We start from the raw sequence: 5872 nt of genomic DNA, 5'->3' as shown, positions 1-5872 counted from the left end.
CTCAATCAGCTTTACTAGCCATCTGCCTGTGGGGACTGGTGAAATACATTATATATGTAGCCCATGCAACTCCGCATGACCAGTAGACTGTTTCCACCTAGTTTGTTCAGGATTGGTTGAGTGGTGTGGAAATGCATTCTCGGATTAGCTCCTAGTACCTGTGTATATGTAAACAGGCAGAAGGAAATTATAACAATATCTGATTCAATCTTACCTTCCTGTGGAGGAACCTGCTGTAGAAAAGCCAACACGGACTGAACAGCTCTTTGACAGTCTAAAAGTGACACCATGGCTTCTCCTATCAAGTCATCCGTGGATAGCAAGTGGTCAAGCTGATGCACAATTGCTTCTACCTGAGACTGCGAATAAAATACAAAATAAAAATATGAATGCAGTCTAACAATAAAGCTACATGTACATCATCAAATAAAAATGCAAAGTGCATGTATGATCATCCGCTGTTCAGACAGTGTTTATATGTTCTTATTACAAATACCATTACCATGGTAGCGTACATATACCTTTTAAACCAGGTAAATTTAGTGCTGGCCGCCCTCCCCTCCCCCCCCCCCCCCCCCCCCCCCCCCCCCCCCCCCCCCCCCACCCCCCCCCCCCCCCCCGCCCCCCCCCCCCCCCCCCCCCCCCCCCCCCCCCCCCCCCCTCCCCCCCCCCCCCCCCCCCCCCCCCCCCCCCCCCCCCCCCCCCCCCCCCCCCCCCCCCCCCCCCCCCCCCCCGCCCCCCCCCCCCCCCGCCGCCCCCCCCGCCCCCCCCCCCCCCCCCCCCCCCCCCCCCCCCCCCCCCCCCCCCCCCCCCCCCCCCCCACCCCCCCCCCCCCCCCCCCCCCCCCCCCCCCCCCCCCCCCCTGGCTATCGTCGAGCCCCGCCATCCTAAAATGCACCCGCCACTCTAAATATCATAGCCGCCATGCTAAAATTTACTAAAAAATGCTAAAAAAATGCTAAAACTAGGACCGTAAAGGCAGCCCCGTCATGCTATAATAAAAAAGCTTGGAGAACCCTGAACAGTATCTTACTTTTTATGGTTCATTGGTAACTTGAGGCCCAAAAAATGTTGCTTTGGGTAATGCCCAATTCACGGGTAAACGGATACTACCAACACTGTAGCCAAACCAACATCTGAAAAAACATTGCCAAACTCTAGTCAGTTTCTATTCGGAATCTTTCCTAATATATACCAAGAGTCTTGACTCTAGTCTCTACCTGGAAAATTTTAACATGTTAATTGTTACCCAAAATACAACATTTTTTTTACTAGTAATGGTATACTGCGACTCTGCCATTTTATAAATCAAACAATCAATATGTGGACATATGTGTAGAAGAGACTATGAATGATTTTACTCTATGAAATGCACGGTGGTACTGCAGCTACTTTTTAGAAAAAAATTTACCACGGTTAAGTTTAACAGGCCTTAAAAACTATACCGCCCGACGCCAGGGACAGGTCAAATTTGATGTCGGACAAGTGAATTTTCAACCAGTAGTTGTCTGCGGACAAGTGCAAAATAACCCCAGGTCTGCATTTAGTTGCCGTCGAAAACTGGTTATGAAGGAATTGTGTTCAATTGTACGGTTCTTTAAAACCTCAAATCCCCCTCTAAATTGCAGTGATTGGGAAGGGGAGGTTCCCCGGGCCATTTAGCAGTGAAACAGGTGTGAGGTGACGATACATTGCAGTCACATGAGATTGCGCACCTAAGAAGTATAAATTCACACAGGAATTACTTAAGAAAAGATGTTGGTGGTTTGACTGGTTTCATACTTCTCTATAATTTAGATGAGCCTAAGGTTTTTAAAACGGTTGCTGAAAAAATATGTTTTGTTGTTTCACAACAGCGGCATTAACGTTAATGCCTACTGCTCCTGATCACAAAGGCCGCTAGAGGGCCTACTCATGTGGAGGAGTGGAGCTTCGCAATATACGGAATACACTGACTGTATCATACAGGTTACAGCGGTATATGCAAAAAATATGTGCACATCCTTCCTGGCAACAAAACTGTCACATGAGATTGCGCAGGCTCACTTGTTTACACACGTAAAATATATATACTTCTGAAAAAGATATATTCAAAAAAGCAAAATAATGAGAAAAATGTAATCTAGTGACAAAAAAACATTTGTTTTAACAAATAAAGAGTCAATTGTCAACGGAATACGTTTTATTGATAATACTACTTATGACTAATATTACTAGGTGACCAGCGCAAAGTGGAAAAAGGAGTTTCGTCTGCCGAGCCCGAATGACGATCCAACATATAATTTTTTTGGCTAAAATAAGTCAGTGATATTAAAATAACTAAGCTATTTAGCACATATCAGTTGTTTGTACTGCAATGGTTACAATAAACCCGCACCCTCAGATTAGCAAAGCGGAGTTATAACGTCTGCATTTGCGGACTAACCCTGTACATAGCTCTAGTACTATAGCCCGCGGATAGCTGCCGCAAGCCTATCCGCGGGCTATAGTACTAGGGCTGTAGCCGTACCTACCTGGCTGCGACGACGATCTTCAACGCTCACTGTCGATGTAGCATGTCTTCTTCGGATAGCTCGAATTAGATTACACGCCGAATCAATAAAGCCTGGCAAACTCGGCTGATTGCTTCTCTCTTCCCTGTTGGGCAATGGAGCCAGACACACAGAGAAGACAAGCAGGAAAATGCAGCAGGTTATATTAAACTTGGACGAAGTCGCCATTTTCTTTGTTTACCGTATTTAGTATCGCAGTCCCGCAGAAACTAGCATAAGCAAACTAGCCAATCAGGAGCGAATTGCCCCCAGAAGCGTAAAACCTGGTTTTAAGCTCTTAAAACCCGGTTTTAAGGTCTAAAACCAGGTTTTAAGGTCTAAAACCCGGTTTTAAGCTCTTAAAACCCGGTTTTAAGGTATAAAACTAGGTTTTACGCTATAAAACCAGGTTGTAAGCTCTAAAACCTAGTTTTACGCCCTAAAACTAGGTATTAAGACCTTAAAACCTGGTTTTAAGGTCTAATACCAGGTTTTATGGCTTAAAATCTAGGTTTTAAGAGCTTAAACTAGTTTTACGCTTTTGGTTAAAAAAGCTTCCCATTCGGAGAGCTTAAAACCCTAGTTTTAAGCTCTTAAAACCTAGTTTTAAGCCTAAAACCTGTATTAGCCCTTGAAACCTAGTTTTAAGTCTTTAAACCAGGTTTTAAGGTCTAAAACTAGGTTTTAAGTCTAAAAACCCGGATTAAGGTCTTAATACGTAGTTTTAGAGCGTAAAACCGCTGTTTCTAGCCTTAAAACCCGGTTTAAGACCTTAAAACCTGGTTTTAAGGTCTAATACCCGGTTTTATGGCTTAAAACTAGGTTTTAAGAGCTTAAAACTAGGTTTTAGACCTTAAATCCGGGTTTTAGACCTTAAAACCAGGTTTTAAGCTCTTAAAACCAGGTTTTAAGCGTCTAAAACTAGGTTTTAAGCTTTTTGGATACAAAATGCTTTTCCTATACGCAAGCCTACAGAGTGAAATAGAGAGCTGCCACCTGTAACTAATTAATGCTAGCAAAACTACACAGTACTATCACCACCACATGCACTGGCAGTGGCATAAGTTACATGTAAACACTGACAGTACAGAATGCCATAGAAATTATATGATTTAAGGAGCATAACCCTTCTTCAACCAAATTTAGCTTCTGCAAATTTCACTGTGACATTGTAGCCTCATACATCCAGGCATGTATAGATTCTATTAGCAAACCCGGCAGTCAAATTCTTTCTAACAGTAAACAAATCCATGTTTAACCCTTCTCTTGAGGTCAAAAGATTATCCGACACTTACTCTTCGCATGTCAGCAGAAAGTACATTGCATGGTCCTTTCAATAAAGCCATAAAAATGGTAGGTCACCGCTGAAAACAAAAAGTTTTTCAATCGCTCCGTCAGACCATGTCCTCCGAAAATGTCTAAAATCTGCCCTGTGCCCCATTGACCTTTGACTTGTGACTCCAATTCAGTTCACAGTGATCGCTTTTCCTACCATGATGCCTATACACGACTATCACGAGCCTAGGTCGAGCCGTTTAGATTTTGTGCCGCAATTCTGCATTTCCTCCCTATACTTTAGTTAAGGAATGAATGTTCCCCCTCTTTTACACTCTTGACACCCCAGCTTCGAATCCCAAACTCGTTTTCGGATTAACCCCCCCCCTCCCCACGTCCCGAATATCGTACGTCGAGCCGTTTCGATTTGTGCCAACTGTTAACGGACGCACGCACGGACGCCCACGCACGGACGCACGGCGACTCGCAGGACAATCATGCGATTCTACAAGCTGCATCTGACTATGTCAGATGAGCTAATAATCCTAACAGACTTATTTGTACTAAAGCTAATCATGTCGGGTGCACAGCTGGATGCAACTGAAGCTATTGGCTGGTTTATGAAGGGTGCCCGAGTATAGGCACATCTCAACTTAATAACTTACAACAGATTTTATGAAGCATCACGTACGTATGGCAAAATGATCAAATGCATACAAGTAACAATAAAGTATTTTACCTACACTATACTCACGGAACCTGGGAATGTTTTAGTAGTAATTGGTATTAGGTGCCTGTATATCAAGCAAACGCTTGTCGATTATGCACTATGCAATGGAGCAGCAACTTGTGTTCGACCGAGTTGCAGCCGAATGTCGAAAACTCGGTTGCATTCAGTGACATTAATGTCATCCGATGATCTGTACACACACAGGCACTTGAAGCGTTTCAATAAAATATTATGCTAATCTATTTACTACCAAATTCTAATACTCTCTTTCACCTATTCCAGTTTTCGACTATGTCATGACGAAGTTTCCTGTCAAATCCTACGTGCAACAATCAATATACGCTGCCGGCGCCATTGCTTTCGCACAAAAAAATTAAATTTGTTCACTGATTGGAAGACGCAGTGTCAAAGTGTGGCTACTTGGCGGTCTATCTATACTGACTAACAAGTTAACCACGACATAGAACAGTCATGTAAGTAACAATACACTAATAAATAGGTTGAAACGAGAGATTAAGCGAAACTAAACTGAAACGCTAGGTGTTACCGTTCAACGTTTTACCACGTAAGTATAACACTTTGAGCATTATATTTTTATATTGAAACGCTGTGCCTGTGTGGGTACAGATCATCGGATGACATTAATGGTCAACCTGAATTGTCAACACACTGTTTTCGCACATTCGGCCTGGTCTGAACCTGTCAATCCTGAACGATTCGAATTTTGCCGCCACAACTACTGTCTATGGCATGCCCTCGAACACCAAGGGTTTTGATTTTGGTCCCAGCTATGCCTTTTGTGTGGTCTTTTTTCAAATATCGATCTGCTGCTCCATTGCATAGTGCATACACTCGACAAGTCGTGTTGGTATTGTGAGCAATACAGGCGCTCAGTGTACATACCAACTTTGCTTACTAAAGAAAACTGCGAATATCCCAGTTCCTGTGAGTATAGTGTATGTAAAAGGTCACTTCTCTATGTTACTTGTATAGAGAAACAATCTTTAAATCATCTTTAATGAACCAGTCGTTACCGTAGCATAGTGACGTCAATACAAATTAACAAAGTAATCGTTGTAATCGTTTAATCTTACTCTCCAGGGTGGGCAGCAATTTAGCATGAGAGAGCTCCGCGGGCACCCTCATAAAACTCTCAGTGCCAAATGGCAATCTCAATCCAAACAGTTGCATCCAGCTGTTTAGCACCGGACATGGCATGTGACGCTTTTGGCCTTACAACTACAGGTCTGTGTTGCAACGGTGGATTATTAGCTTATCTGACATTAGTCAGATGCAGCTATGTTAGAAATTCGCATGATTTTGTCGCGACCTTATG

The sequence above is a fragment of the Priapulus caudatus genome, unplaced genomic scaffold, assembly GCF_000485595.1.
Source record: "Priapulus caudatus unplaced genomic scaffold, Priapulus_caudatus-5.0.1 Scaffold3071, whole genome shotgun sequence".
Lineage (NCBI taxonomy): Eukaryota > Metazoa > Priapulida > Priapulimorpha > Priapulimorphida > Priapulidae > Priapulus > Priapulus caudatus.
The sequence above is the reverse complement of the archived record's forward strand: the minus strand, read 5'-3'. Positions refer to the sequence as shown.